The 16,751-nt window shown below is 40.0% G+C and overlaps 1 protein-coding gene and 1 long non-coding RNA gene across 6 annotated transcripts in view; both read right to left on the bottom strand.

Moving 5' to 3' along the window:
* Window positions 1–16,751, bottom strand: part of sdk1a (sidekick cell adhesion molecule 1a) — a 370,173-nt gene that overhangs the window by 337,007 nt on the left and 16,415 nt on the right. The window lies entirely within an intron of this gene.
* Window positions 668–2,841, bottom strand: LOC309505413. The gene is made up of 2 exons (XR_014208433.1): window positions 2,246–2,841; window positions 668–2,212 (listed from the first exon to the last, which is right to left on the bottom strand). It is a non-coding gene; the product is annotated as an uncharacterized lncRNA (long non-coding RNA).

The following is a 16,751-nucleotide window of genomic DNA, read 5'->3' as shown; positions in this document are numbered from 1 at the left end:
ATTAATATCACTCACTGTTAAACAGTGATTTTACAGTGAACATATATATTTTCTTTTTCAAAAATATTGATGCTTTATTAATAATAATTTGCACTTGTATTATTCTCATATTATTTTCATCAACAATATGGTTTAATTAAAATAATTTAATTACTGTCTGTGCAGAGGCTATTCCATTTTATTTATCCATGGCACATGCATTTTGATTCTTTATATCCAAGTAATGAGGTGCAATGACTTGTTTGCATTTTTTAGGCAGTATTTAATTTATTTGTAAAAGCTATATATATATATATATATATATATATATATATATATATATATATATATATATATATATATATATATATTTATATATTTGTTTATTTTATTTTATTTTTTAAGAAATTTGGCCATATGAGTGTACAATTCATTTTAAACTTAAACTGGTTCAAACTAGGCTACTGTACTGATTTATTTTGAACTTATCTTGGGACATGGCTTATAATGGTGGGACTTTTGTTTTTGTAATCAGAATTTAGATTTATCAGCTGATATATATCGGTTATTAGCTATCAAAGAATTATAGTTTGTCTGTATCAGCCAAAATGTTTATATAGGAGCATTCCTGCTATTTGAATGTGAACTGAGTGGTGTAGATTGTAAAGCAACAGTTTAGAACTGTTTATTTTTATTTATTTTTTTAAATGTTAAAAAAAAGCGTTAATTTCAGTTTTTTGGGGGAATCTAATTTTAAATATATACATTGTATATTGCAAATATCAACATTACCTTTGAAAAATCATATTGGTTCACAAAAAAAATTAAAATAATTACACACAGGCTTCGTAAAATATGCTTGGATGGAATCAAAATTCAAAGAAAAAAAATGGACTTTATTTTAATAGACTATCACAGCTGTTCAGCATCTGCATTCAGTCCACGGGGCGTCTTTCTTCATAAATCAAAGACATGTCAGAACATAATGGCTGCTGCACTCAAAACTATTATAAAGTGCCTCACAATCACTCATTTTAATTGGTGGCATCAAGCACAAATTATATTTATTGAATTGCAGATTTTGAGAGGGCATGCATTTGGAAACAAAGAAAAAAGACATCAGTAAGGTCAGAGGTACCACGGAGAGTGCATGTCATTTGTTGTGGTGGGTAATCGCAGTTATGCATAAGCGCATTCTAATAAGTTTTGCATCTCAGTGTCTGCACATTATAATGAGAGATCAACAAAACAAGCCCAGTGTTGCCACCTTTGGTGCCAATGAATGGATGTGTCGCAGACACAAGTAATGAGGAGCCAGCACACCGTGCAAGTGAACACTGAGCAAAAAGCCATGTCTGGAAAAGCAAACAGCTGCAGCAGCCTCCTCATCAGGATGCTCAATGCTCTAGAGAACCTTTGGCTGACATCTGATTGAGTATAGATGGATGGAAGAATGGGTGGATGGATGGATGGGTGGATGGATGGATGAATGAATGGACGGATGTGCCAAGTAGAGAATGAACAGGGGAAACGCTGTGAACACTCCCCTCATTCAAAGAGTATGACCTCTGTAGAATATCTGACTGATGCACTAGTTTTGTACACAAAGAAATCAATAATTATTATGTTTAAATTCCTATATATTAACATGAGATGAAGACTAGTACTGTATCAGTCACCTAACAAAAGTAGGGCTGCAACAACGAATCGATTAAATCGATTAAAATCGATTATTAAAAGAATCGATTACGAATTTCTTCATCGATTCGTTGTGTCGCGCGACTATTGCGCCACTCAATAAGTCGCGCAGATTTTTTTGTATAAATAAAAAAAAAGTTGAGTTGAGCGCAGAGCAGAGCTATGAGGCGCCGGACTGGACAAACGCAAAGCGAACTCCGCGAGCGAGCGACACTGCGCGAGAGAGACAGAGTGTGTCCGAGAGTCCGCGAGCGACAGTGCGCAAGAGAGACCGAGTGTGTCTGAGCATTAGTAAATTGGTATATAATTACTATATAAGAGGCATGGAAGTTCGATAAATGGACAACAATATAAATAAAACCAACAATTAAATTCTTACCACTGAATTGGCAGACTGTGATTTGAATCAGATAGACAGAAGATGAAAACACTTTCTTGTCTGTCCCACAAGTACCACAACAAGGGGAATATTTTTTCCACAATTTGCAGCACTGAATTTTTCATTCTTTACTCTAAATGACTCAGAGAAACTTCACTATATGCTCGGAAAGGATGAGCTGCAAAATACCTTACACACCATACCAGGTGGTCAATCCATTGTATTTGTTTTTATTGTTTTATTTTTACATTGTATTTATAATTAATATTAGGATAGACTAGAGATATTATCTTCTGTTATAATTATTATTATTGCTATTATTATTACCTATTATCCGACTGCGCGAGACTTGTCTTTTGTGTGCATGTGCTTGTCAAATAATGTCAAACATTTTGTTAAAGATTATAACATCTTTGACAAAAAAACAAGTTTGTGAGTGTGTGCATCTGTGAGTGGGAGTTTGTGAGTGTGTGCATCTGTGAGTGTAGTGTAGAGAACAAGTTCTGACATTCAAACAAATCCTGTTAAGTTTTCTGATTTGTATTTTTCTTAATTTTTTTATAAATTATTTGTTCTGACAGCTCAGGTCCCTTTAAACAAAATATACATCTTTTTGTGCACCTTATTTTAAAAAAAGCCTATATATTTGGCAGATGTAAAGCATGTGTATGTTTTTTTGTGTTTTTTTATTACTTTAACAGCTCAGGGATGTTCAAGGAGCAACCTGTTTGTGCACTTTGCACTGTGAATTTGCACTGTCAGTTCTATTTTTGAATAAAGGGTTAAATATATATATATATATATATATATATATATATATATATATATATATATATATATATATATATATATATATTACATTTTTTATCCGATTCATCGATTAATCGAAAAAAGAATCAACAGATTAATCGATCATTAAAATAATCGTTAGTTGCAGCCCTAAACAAAAGCCATTTTATTTTAAAGATGGAGCAGGTCAACTGATGTGGGCAAAGATGTTGAGATCACATGATCAGTTAATTCCCCCTTTATCTCTGTGACAACCATATTAATCTGACATTTGCTAGTAAAATTTATGTATTAAAAACAATTAAATTAAAAACAAAAGAAAATGTATGATAATAATTATAGCAGAAATGCATCATGAGAGCTCCATTGGCAACTGAACAATTTTTCTATAGCATGATACCTCCACACCACTAGGTGTCAGAGGGTGCAACAAACAAAACCTTTAATTATAGTTCTGAAATCGTGTTTTTTTTTTTCTATAAATGGATGGAGAAAAAAAATCTTCACCAACAAAGAACAAGCAACTGCTTCTGCTTGGACAGATTTCTATTTTACTACAAGAAGTGAAAAACTGTTAGGGTTGACAGCTTGTATTTGACTCCTCCCCGACTGCAACCACCTACTGTGGAGTACATTCAAGGCGAGGTGTTGTCAGCATCTCAAACAATCCTATTGTTAAAGAACAGAGTTTGTTGCTACACATGACTGCAATAGGCCATCAACTCAATGTGAGAAGTTTTCCATGAAGACTCCCTACCGTTGCAGCTGACCAGCAAAAAACCTTCCCCAATACAAAAGCGTTATGTTCACAACATGCAGCAATAATAGCAGCACAAACAATGAATTATTTTCAATGCCTTGCATTTCTGTTGCTGCCTGCAGGCTCTTTCGGCGACATGTTTGGAATCAACAGTGCCTCCTCCCAGACAATATGACTCTATCTGTGTCCTCGACCTATTCCCTTTTCATTTCTCCTGAAGCCACAATATCAGCTGCCATGCTGTGAATTCATTGCTCAGCAAGTTTGGATTTATCTCACTCGAACGATAAATAGAAAATTGAAAAGATGTGGGAAAATAATCTAGTCGCCGACAGGTCATGGCATATCTACTCATCAAGAGCAGAAGATTCAAAATGCGACTTAGAGCAAGATTTGTGCACCATACATGTCTATAAAGAATAGATTAATTATATCACACTAAATAGTCTGCTAATGTTGTGGTATGCTACATGGTATAAACATTTTCATAACCCAGGCAGGCTCACTGGAAAAAATGATATATCGCAGAAATATCGGTGCAGAAATGATATTTTCGCAGAAAAGACACATGCAGACTGTGCTGGAACTTACCTCAGCCACTTCTTCTGACAAGTATTTCTAAAACTATGCCAGCAGACTTTTCACTCGCAACTCACTAGCTAGCCTACATTAGAGATAGCCTGGCTAACGTCAGACCTCTTCTCATTGAGATGTGGTCTGGGAACCACATGTTCATTTTCTCTTATTTGAGGCGTGGTTTATGAATGCCCAGAGCTGTTTATTGGGCGCTACGAATGTCTATCAAATGCGCCTGTACGTAGCTCATAGCCAATCGTTTCAATTATACCAGATGACGTATGTAGAGCGACAGAAATTCGACGAGGAAGAAGACGAAATAAACTTGAGTTTTAAACTACTTAGAACACTATCTAAGGCTGCATTGAAAGGTAACTTCGCGTCTGATGCCATGTTGGATCCATAGATATAAACAAACTGCTTCGGTGTGTCGCATAGACGTCGTCATCGTCTTGCTGCTCCCTCCCCGTTCTGTGATTGGTTCCCTTTTTGAGGGGAAAATCTGGTCCATGGTGTCCAGGCTACCTAGCAGCGTCAATAAAATCAACATGGGCACACAAATGGGCACAAATGCATTTGCTATTTAAACAATGTGGCGCAGGAAGTGAAAATGATAACTGCGTTGGGCTGAAACTAGCAAAAAACACATGTGTCGCACCTGGCGCTGCATTGCGCCGGGTGTATGAAAGGGCCCTATGTGTTTAGAGGTCATAACATAACATTGTGCAAGGAACCGGGCAAAAATAAATCTTTTTTAATAGTTAATCTGCTTTCCAATCATAATTTGTGTGAAAAGAATAAAAGTTGTTGTTGTTTCGCTGCCACTAGAGTTAATTATATATAGGTACGGTTTTGGAGTTTTGCAAAAAATGCATGTAGAAACAAGTTTTTCCAATGCGTCGTTTTAATTTTAAACTACAAAAATTATGGTATTTTTTACAATGTCAAAAGTAGTGGTAGACCTATCAAAAATTTGATTTTGATTTTCAATTTGAATTGTTTCTCTCATTTGACAGTGGCACAGGCTCAGAAAAGAAAGTTTAACTGCGTTAGCAACAGCAACTAAGAGGAGCGGGCCTTAACGGAGGGTCAGTTCCACACCACGAACCACAAGCTCTTGCTCATTTTTTCTCTGAATGTAAAGTGACAGACTTTCCATACCCTGTAGTGGAATTTCGAAACACTGCAACAGAAAATGTCCACCGTTATATAGCTTCAACTGGTAAATCACTCACTTATAATTGATGGAATGAAGGATTAATCTATAATAATCAAAGCCGAATAATCCATTCTGAACTCATTAAGATTTTACAGATGACCCAATTCCCTAGTTAGCGGCAATGTAGAGGTGTAAAACATGTGAGAAAGGAAGTACCTCAGTACTATTTCTCCCTTTATAAAAATTTGAAGACAAGGGGAGTGTAAAAACAAGCTTTAATAGCAGTAGATTAATTACCTCATTCAGAATGGTTGCAGGCGTCCACATAGTGCACTTGAGCCAGCCAAAGGCAAGGTTGCAGACATCCCTGTCAATTAGTTTCTACTTTTAGACCAGGTGCCTTCAGGACAAACAAGTAATGTCACTGCAGTGCGTTCCCAAGAGTTGTAGTCTGACTGCAGGCCATGAACTCTACTGTGGGTCTATGAAGTATCGGAGCTTCACAGGCATTTGATTTAATCACAGGGAACATTTAACATTGCGATTACAACGGTGAACTCAAAGTCTTTCAAGTAATTCTTTCTGCCAGTGGGAAAAACCTTGCACAGACTTAGAGTAATCTAGGGAGTCTTGCCTCAGATGTCTCAGATCTAGATCAGACTTTAGTAATTACAAATAGTGGTTTATCTTAATTAAACACTAAATTACACCCAAAACATGTTGGGAATACAGCTTTCCAAATGCATATTTATTTTGAAATGCAAGGGCCTTACATGTAGTTAGCATCTGGGACACATCGCTAATGTCTATCTTTTCTCTGTAAAGGGTAGCAGTATCTGTAACAGCTCAGGGCGGCCTACTATTTCAAAAGAAATGGCAATACCCAAAACAAACATTTCTGTGGATTCTGGCCTTTTCTTGTAGCTTTCCAACTCTCAGCTGACTGTATAAAGTTGCCCACAGAGTTCACACGGGACTTGAATGACCTTTTCATTATGGCTTTTGGGAAAGAGCAAGTGAAGATTACATAAAACAATTTTAACGCATGTGATATTGTCCTGTTGTATGCAGTTCTCCACAATAAGGATTTTTTTTATTTTGTGCAGTACTGTTTTGTTGTTGTTTTTTTTACTTGCCCTGCCAACATTTTCACGGGCCTCACCACAAAAATATCATTACAAATTTGTAGTATTTGTATACATGCATAATATATATTTTTTTTTTTTAAATAAATAAAAATATTTTTTTATTAATAGGGGGGGGGATTGTTTCCAGGCAAATTTGCAACAAGCTGGAAATTATATAGCTTTAATTAAACACAATAACATTTAACTGAAATTTTATGAATGAACACACCTTTGCTGAAAAACAATGACATATGATACAAAACAAAATATGTATCCTACAATATGTTTTCTACACATTCTTACTGATGCTTTCATGATCAACCTTAAATTTGTTACTCAGAATTTTTCACCAAGATAATAAAGAAAACATAACAGAAAACCACACGTGTAAGCTAGGGCTGTCGCGATAACCGCAATATTGTAGTACCGCGCTACTGACAAGCCAACCGCAAAGGATTTCAAATCAGTGCTTCTCCCGGGAGACTAGCGCTAAATGAATCCTCTAGTGTAGCGCCATCTACTGTTTTAGAAGAGGAAGTTGCTCAACTGCATTTGTGAGAAAATCTGCCTGGACACATTTGTGAGAAAATCGAGCCAAGAGATCTCATAAAAAGCCAAGTGTCACACAATCATAACAGACAGACTGTTATGCTGGACAAACAAATCCAGCATAACAGACAAAATGCTGGATTTGTTTGTTTAATTATGGCACATAATTCACTCCTTAATCAGCTTCAGCGTTACCCATGCGACGCAATGCTGGTCAGCTGAGCCTTGAAAAGTGGAGCTCAAAGTTAAAAATAATTAACACCTTGTTTCATTACATCTATCTTTTAATGAATCCTGTACTTTGTGTACTTGTGTCGCTTTTCCTTTTATTCCCCACCTGGGCAGAATAACCAGAATTCATCCAACGGTCAAGGGTTCAAACTCTTTTTTTCTCTTATTTCAAAAGAGACGAAAGTTAGTTCGGATATTTGCATCAATTAAGTATCTCTGACCAATGGAAAAACGCTCTTCACTATCAAAAGTGTCTGAGATGCTCAATGGCACCGCCAATCTCCCATTGGTGACAATGGTGCAGGAACTGGCTCTCGCTTTGGGCCTTTTCTCTGCGCTTGTACACTTACTCCTTTCCTACCTTTCCTCCTTTTTTTTTATTTCAACACTTCAACTTCACAAAGGACCGTTGTTCGCCATTGCCACATAGACACGTATGTTTTTCTCCCCACTGAAACAGCACCTATTTATCAAGACCACAAGGCGAAACCATAATAACCCTCCTCTTCTCAACTACACAAGCTCCTGGCTATGATTACACTGAGAAAGAGACTGCCGATCCAAAGCACCAATATCTGGCTTCTGGCACTGCAACAGCCCGGTTTCTCGGATTATGTCAGGCTCACCACAGCCGGATAAAATATGACTGCCTAAATGGCAATAACATCATGTGTCTCTATAATTTTGTATGAAGGCCATCTTGTGACAGCTGGACGGTGGGGTCCATAAAACCATCACACTGGGCAAAAGCAGCATCTCCTCCCCCTTCGCAAACACATTTACTGTACTGTATAAGAGTTGGGTTTGCTCAGTGGTTCGGTCTCTCATGAGACCAACTGGTCTACTGGAGAGTGACTGCTGATTGAGACAAATGTGACCAAGCTGTCCCGAAGGACATCGACGCGAGAAGCCCCATCCCTCTGTTTGTTTCTCTCTTTCATTCGAAACGCTCTCACCTCAGCGTGTGCCAGCTAGCTTGAGCTCTCAGATGCACTATTTATAGGTTATCAGATGTGTCACCTCTCACATTCTACATGTCCTCTCCTTTTCATCACTCACTTCTCACCGGACAAGATCACACTGCTAGCCTCACCAGCATCCACGGAAGAAAAGTGGACGGGAGATACCAAAGCTAACAAACAGACAAATCCTGGTCTTTTATCAAAAGATTAATTTAATCTTGGATTTGTGGAAATGTGCTAGAGTAAAAAAACACTTGACTGGGGTCACTGGATGCATCTGAAAAGAACGATTTACCAACATGCTAAAAGACAACGAAGACATTACTTGACTCTCTAATCAAATAAAGATGATGGTCCATTTAACGCGGTCTCCATTGGGCCCTTGAGCTGCGAATATTTGTTTCACTGAACATACTGAGAAAGAGAAAGACAATCTGCCTATTGTTCCCACTACTGCTTTTTTACTCATCTGAAAACCTCACAAAACCACACTGGAGAAGCTGTACTGCTCCTAATTTAAGAATTAATGAAAGGTCTGGCTTTTGTCCGTGATGCCTTCTATGCTTAAATCACAATGGAAAATTATCTTGGTTCTGATGTACAATAGAGACTAATTTAGACACACTAAAAATATTGGAGAACAGTCGCTTATCTCATTATTCACTGATATAATGAGATCAATGTAGTACAGGAAAACTTTCTACCACTTTTTTTATAAAAGTGGTAGTACAGGAAAACTTTCTTCGCTTCGCACAGATCTGCAATATTCTTAACTGGTAGTTCTCAACTGTAATTCTAGTACCCTTCAAGTGGAGTCGGAAATATTGTAATTAGGATATCCGTACACATGAATGTCCAAGCAAAGTTGTGTTTACAAGAGGGAAACTAAGAATTCTGGAAGAGTTGCTGAGGTGTGACATAAGAAGGGGCGTGGCGATTTGAAACATGGCATAAACACTGATCTATAATATAATATCTCTATAATCTATATAGAGAGCTCAGTGAACAGAAAGTCTTTGGTGAACATTGTAAAATTATTCATTCAACTTCAAGGTTTGCTTTATGTAACAGAAACATTTTGATGGGTTACCATTAGGGCTGTGTCGGTAAACTTGACAACCGCAGCACCGCGGTTGTAAAGCGCCACCACGGTGGCTGAGTAGCACTGATGGTTGTCCGCCCAAAAAAATTTTTTGTATGTGAATGCTGTTTTACATGAATAATATTGACATGTGTGGGGCACAAAGCTTTGTTACAAAATAAATAATAGGTTAGCAATTAAATGTTACATCGCAGCCATGGAAACATTTGGATTCATGACGAATAAGAGAGTTGTGCGTGAGCCCATAAATTTAAGCTTTGTCGGCTTTGTATTCTGGTTTGCGATCTGGTCACCCGATTATCAGCGAATTGAACAATATTCCATTAGATATTCCACTGGACATGGAATCTCTTGTTTCTTTTCCCAAATCTTCACTCACGTCTCACCAGTTTTCGAAGGGGTTTATAAACGTTTCTTCCTTGGTTCGCTTTTAATTAGGCCTATTATATTCGCATTCTATGTGGTGAAGTAGAAAAAACGTTGTAGGACAGATAGCCTACCTTTTAACTTGCATGTCAAATTATTTTTAACACAGTTTGTGCTCGTTATTAGACATGGTAAGGCACGTCAAGTTTATTTGTAATCTGCGTTTCACACACGCGGGTGATTTTAGTTTTGCTTTCTCTGGCAGCGTAAAATCAAACATAGCCTTAATGCCTTGCCCTTGTGGAAGATAAAATTCGCTCTTCAGACCTTTTTGCAACTAGAAGAAAACATGAAGATATCAGAAAAGATTTCAATGGTCTCTTTCCTGCTCGTGTCCCACATCCCTCTCAAAGCACAGAGCGGTAGGCTATATGACGCGTCTTTGTGTGGAAATATAAAACGAATGTTTTTTTTTTAATATTTAACTTTAAGTTACCATTATTTCAATGCTTTGCAGGCTTTAGTGTGTCGTTTCTTTGATGGAATTGCTCAAATAAATACGCATGTCTGTTATGAAATGGATGTTTGAGCCTCATTTATGTATTTATTTTTTATTTAAAAAAATCCCCCCTACCACCACCGGTAGTTGGTCCATTACCACCGTGGTGGTATCACAGCCCTAGTTACCATGTATAATATTTTTATACATTTTTATACAATTACATGACTTGTTATAGTAACAAATAAACGACTTTGATATACAAACCTCTCACATTCACTTGAAGGCAGCGCATATTCTAAAAGCAAGGAAAATAATGTCTAGCTTGCTTAACGCTAATAACAAAATGCACCCATATAAACATTAATTTAAGATAAAGTTTATGGGTATATAAACTTTTACTTAGAACTTAGCCGCAATATCAGCAGTTACTTCATCCATTTCTGCTCTGCCAATGTAAATGTTGTCAAATAAAGCCACAGCAAACATACCGTTGCATTTCCAAGCAACATACAGTAGAAGTGTTTGTTCCGAAGTGAATCACAAATCGTTTGAGTGAATGATTCAATGATTCATTCATTGATTCAGTCTTGAATCAATTAGCAATCCTGACTAAATCATTCAAATGAATGGTTCAAGGATTCACTCATTCTTTTGATCTTGAATCAATAAGCGATTTTGAACAAATTGTTCGAATTAATGATTCCATGACACATTCACTGGCTGCGTCTGAAAGCTGAAAAACACTGCCTCCGCAGGCAGCATACAGAGGTAGGAAGGCAACAAGGCATGTCCGAATCTAATGATCGTGTCACATCCTGTCTCGTCAGATCCCATAATCCAAATGATTTTTGAAGGCAGCACAGACGATTCATTCACTGCCAAATCAAACTGTTGTATAATTAATAATATTAGTATTAAGATATTAAGATATATTTTATACTAGATTATGACATATTATTATATTAAGATACATTTATATTAATTTACATTGTGCACTTTTGTGCAAAGCCAGCTGAGCTGTACCACCTGCAATCATAGGATTCTCAAAATCTAAATCTGAGTCAGAATCTAAACATACAAATGTAGACCACCATCTCCAAGATTAGAAACTGAGGCTTGACCCTCACACACACACATCTGTCTGTTGAAGCCAGAGAACCTAAAGAAGCATGCAAATTGCAAACACAATATCACTACCCAAGATTCACTGCCCCTGACAACAACATCATTAAGACTGCACAATGGGCAGTTTTTCCGGTTGAATCATCATTCCATGCAGACACGTTAGTTGTATCTAAACGACAGCGGACAAGTACAACTTGGGAGGTTGGCTGTGAAGGTCTTATCATGTGCAGTTTCTTGCACTCACACCTGAGTCCTACACAGCCCACACTGCCTGACAACAGATTACAATTAATTACTTGCCCAGAAATTATCATCTGGGCTTAACTGTGCATGTAATTTTACGTGAGCACGGGTGACAAACAGTTTACCTTGATATAAATGTGTGGCAAGCATATTAGCAGCAGCACTGTATTTCTGTTGCAGCCTGTAAGGGCATTAGAGGGATTTCATTTTACTGACACACAATCATTGGCGGCACACAGGCTCATTTCTTGGCTGTAAACTGCAGAAACTAATTCAAATGCTTGAAGCAATACTTTGTAGGTTTATATGATGCAAATGTCAGCTAGATTGCTCTTTTGTCCATGATTGGCAGTAAAATGCCCCTCGAGTGCTTTAAGGAATGTGTGTCTATTATATATAGTTTTTTGTCAAGGTTCTGTCGTCGCTGCTTTCATTGTGCTGATGATTGTGAAATAAACTTGGCTTGCACTGAGAAAGTAGTGCGTCTTTATGTCAAGAGTCAAAAATGGCCCAGTGAGAGCGCAGATTTGCATCTCATTTGTTTGATAATGCATCTTAATAGGCCCTTCATCATGCATCATACACAATCAAAACACATTGGCTTTGCCGGATTTCAATAAAACTTGCAGTAATCTGTCCAATCACAATTTGTCCAGGGTAAAAGCACATGCAAATTGCATCCGGACAACAATCATAGTTCCCTTTCAGTCGGGCACGTTCGACATAGTCGATGTGTCGACTGATTGGGATCACACTAGGGAGCCTGTCATCTTCAAGTATTGTAAAAACGAGCCAATGGACGCCCCGCAGCCCAGGTATAAATACGGAAGTGGATGCACGCACCAGTTGTCTTTCGCTTCAGAGCCGATCGGTCTTCATGTCGATATTCCCCTGTGTGCTCCGGCGCTGGTGAGAGCTTTTATTTCCTGAAAGAGCAACTGGTGCATTTGCGTCATTTTCAAGATGTCATTCCTCCCATGCATTTCTGGATGCGGTCGTTCCCTGTCCCTCTGTGACGGTCACAATTGCTGCATCACGTTTGGACTGAAGCAGCTTTTGTGGATAGTTCGTGTTCTCATTGAAAACCAATGGATTCCTTTGTTGAGCGCCTCAACAAAGGCCTGTCTGTAATGGACGGGCCAGAGGTTCCATTGGAGGTTCCCCAGGAGGATAGGATGCCTATTGCAACATCGGAGGGTGAGCTGGGCTCTGGAGATGATGACTCAGCGGCGTTGTCCCCTTCGGGGAGTACAACATTGCCTGAGCCGGATCCACAGTTATCAGCTATGCTGAAACGGGCTGCCGCGGCTGTCGGGCTCGAGTGGAACCCTCGACCATGTCCTGCTCAGTCGCGGTTGGATGATTGGTTTCTCGGGGCGGGGCGGGGCGTGCTGGTTCTCAGCCCACCGCCCCAGTGCCTTTCTTTCCCGAGGTGCATGGAGAGCTGACTAGATCATGAATGGCACCTTTTACTGCTGGAAATGATCTGGATAGTTTCTCCCCCCTCACTACCCTTGAAGGAGGAGCAGTGAGAGGTTGCGTGGCTGTCCCTCCAGTGGAGCGGTCTGTTGCGGCACACCTGTGTCCGGCGGCCGCTGCATCTGGCTCGGGGAGCCTCGTTACCCCTCGCAGGCCTGTGAGTTTTTGTCTGTTCTTACGGACGGAGCTTATAGAGCTTGCGGGCAAGCTGCTTCCTCTCTGCATGCCATGGCGTTGTTACAGGTCTACCAGGCCAAAACACTCATGGATATGCACGAGGGTAGTCTAGACCATGTGCTCATGAGTGAGCTCCGCACTGCAACTGACTTGGCTTGGAGCACAAGCTTTGCGGCCTACGTGATCGGTCTAGCGATGTCCACCCTGATGGTTCAGAAGCGTCATAGTTGGCTCAGGCAGGTTGATATGGCGGATGCAGACAAGGTTCGGTTCCTGGAATCCCCAATTTCCCAGGTTGGGTTGTTCAACGATGCGATGGAGAACTGCGCCCAACAGTTTTCTGCTGCTCAGGAGCAGATGGAGGAGATCCGACACATCCTGCCCTTGCGGCCCACTGCTGCCATCACCCCGCCACTGGTAGTAGTTCCTCCACCTGCACGTCGCCGAGGGCGACCCCCTACCGCCGTTCAAGCTCCTGCTGGGCCACCGCAGCAGCCTTCACTCAGGCCTCAGCAGAGAGCTAGCCCCATTCAGTCTCAGTCTCTCCTGGACACATTCACACCTCTCCAGCCTGGTTATGGCTCTAAATATGCATTTCTTTTGTCTTCATTATAGTTACTAACGACTGGCTATTCACATGCTATTCATAGGGGTTCAATCCCTAATTTCTTTTATCAAAGTTCTCACTTCAAATGTCCTTCTTGAATAAATAAACATTTCAGTAAGCATTCCTATTTAGAAAACAATCATAAAAGAATAACTGCTAACTTAGGTGGCAGGTACACCTGGGCTAGCTAGCATGTTAGCTTAGCACACCATCAATACACGACCATTTATGAGATTAAAACCATGTTTGTGCTCCAAACTTACTTTATAACGCAAGTCGAGTGTTTTAAATAATCTTCTGTGATCTAATTTGGCTTCAGATAAAAAAATCAGACAGAAAATATATTATTTTATAGTATCCTGCACGATGATAAAGTCTATATCGATTAGCATTACATTATAAATATAATCTATTATTATGAAAATACCTGGCATGGCTTGAAGAACACAGGCAAATCAAATATCATTGCAATCATGTTTATTGTCTTCAAAACATCAAAAAAGCATGTTACAGCGATCTCTGTTAGCTTTGTGTGTGTCCGTGACTTCCTGGAATGTCACATGATTATGGCTCTTCTTCATGTTCCATATATGGACTATTATTGTGCATAGAGCGCCCTCAGGCTGCTGGTATGAATTGAAAACACAGCACACAGAGTATGAAGCACTCATAATGATTACATCGACGCATTTGGGTATAAATTCAGTAAATATTATTCCTGTCTATAGAAATATGATGTAAATCTATGAGAATCTAACAATATTTCTCCAAATCTGCACATTTTTGAGCTAAAGCCCTGAGGGACGTTGTTTTGTCGAGCGCTGTCATGACGACAGCACAGAGTTTTTTTTCTGAATGGGATCATTTGACGTAGAGACCTGCACGGGACACAATTTTCAGTCCCGCTCCCGCCCGCTCCCGCAGTGTTCAGTCCCGCTCCCGCAAAGATTTGTCATTTTTAGTCCCGCTCCCGCCCGCATCTGTGATATTATGTCCCGCTCCCGCCCGCAAATGCCCGCAAGACGGCAGGCAAGATGTATGTTCACTTTCTGTCTCACGAAAGGTCTTGGAAAAAAATGCGATTTGTGTCCGTTGTATGTTAACACCTTTTGGCATTTATCGCAGCAGGCAAAAGGTAGTTTATTCCCCTCTCCATCATGCACAACCGAAAAAGACTGCCAAATGTCTGATTTGAGGTTTCGTGATATTTTTTTTGTAGTAAATGTGCCTTTCTTTAGAAAAGTGCTTACATCTGAAGCGCTAAGGCCTATATCTGAAGCACTAGAGGTGCTCTTTTCCTCGTCCATGCTGTCTATTTTGAACTTGAAGCTTTCGAATTCGAACACGGAGCAGCGGGAAGGAATTGTCTCTAAACAAGTGTGCGTGAGATTAGGCCCCGCCCTACCCCAAACGACAACATCCAAGTTTAGGCTGCTTAAAACGTTTTTATTGCTGCCAAACAGAATCTCCCTCACAACTACAAATTATGTACGCTACTTTAATCATTTATATATTTTACTTTACACTCATATTTAATTTGCGGGAGTGCAGCGTATCATCCCCCCCCGCCCGCACCCGCAAGTGCACCTTCATCATCCCGCCCGCTCCCGCAATGACCTTTCAAAATTTGTCCCGCGCCGCTCTGTTTTGCGTCGGGTCCCGCGGGACTCCCGCGGGAGTGCAGGACTCTAATTTTGACGCTCATAATTCATATTAAAGGTATCGACGCATTTTTCCATTTTATAACTCCTGACACAAATTAAGACATAACTGTCACTATAAGTTTCTCATAATACAATAGTGGTCAAATACTGAAACTTGAGTCTTATATATTTTTAATGATGTATAGTTTGTCAAGGTATAACATTAAATCTGATAGTAACTTTGAACTAAATAAATAAAAAAACGCTTCAGTGCGCCGACGCACTGGCGAAGGTTAACAGGTTAAAGCACATCAGGATGCAGTTGAGATATAGGAAGTACGACTTGATCGTCAGGTTCCTGAGCGGTGCAAGGAGATTAAATCTTCCTTGCGCCCCCTCTATACCTTCTTTCTACAGGCAGTTGAGTTAAAAAATCTGTTTTTTTTAAAGAAACAGTTCTCCTACTTGCTTACTCTATCGAGAAGGTAGGGGACATGCACACATTTTCGGTCAAAGAATCGTGCCTGGTTTTGGGCCGACTAACTCTTATTAATTTAGACCCCGGCCTGGATTGTGCCCAAGGTTCCTACCTCTCCCTTAAAACGGGACAAGGAGGTGAGCCTGCAAGCGCTGCCCCGGAGGAGGCAGACCCAGCCCTGACTTTTCTCTGTTCCTCCCGCTAGTGCGGTTATATAGGACAGAATGCAAAGTCTCAGGACCTCTCCAGCTCTTGTCTGTTGCGGAAACCAGCTGAAGGGAAGGCGGTTTCCATGCGGAGGTTGGCCTACTAACATAAATTAGTGTGGCCATCATTTTGATGAAATTCCAAGGTGCACTGTGCCCACTTGGGTAGTGAGCTCCACCATAAAAAGAGTGTAGCTCCTTCCTGGGTGTTGACACGAGTGACTCGCTGGCAGATTAAGAGTTGTGGGCTGGGCGACACCAGCACATTCGCTTAGAAATTAGCCTATGTGTCAAGAAGGGTTCCTTCCATGCGCTCTCTTCTCACGAAGCCAGCTTAACCTTAGCCCAGTTTGTAGTGTTGGCTTGCTGCGCCATTCCCCTCCTATGGACTGGATAAGTGTGCCTTTTGCTCCAGTTGAGTTCCCTCTTCTGAACCCTGTTGAGTTCCTCCTCACCCCGTCGGTGTTGGACGTGGCGGAGCGTCCGATACTAGACCTATCACTTGTATGCTTGTGTAACTTGTGTTAGGTGGGGTCCATATGTTGTGATCCCTACGGTGATCCCATATGTGTATTCTTCCATGGGTTGACTTAGTAGAATCCCAATCAGTCGAC

This window comes from Leuciscus leuciscus, assembly GCF_965113295.1.
Source record: "Leuciscus leuciscus genome assembly, chromosome: 1".
In the NCBI taxonomy this organism is placed as follows: Eukaryota; Metazoa; Chordata; class Actinopteri; order Cypriniformes; family Leuciscidae; genus Leuciscus; species Leuciscus leuciscus.
The sequence above is the reverse complement of the archived record's forward strand: the minus strand, read 5'-3'. Positions and strand labels throughout refer to the sequence as shown.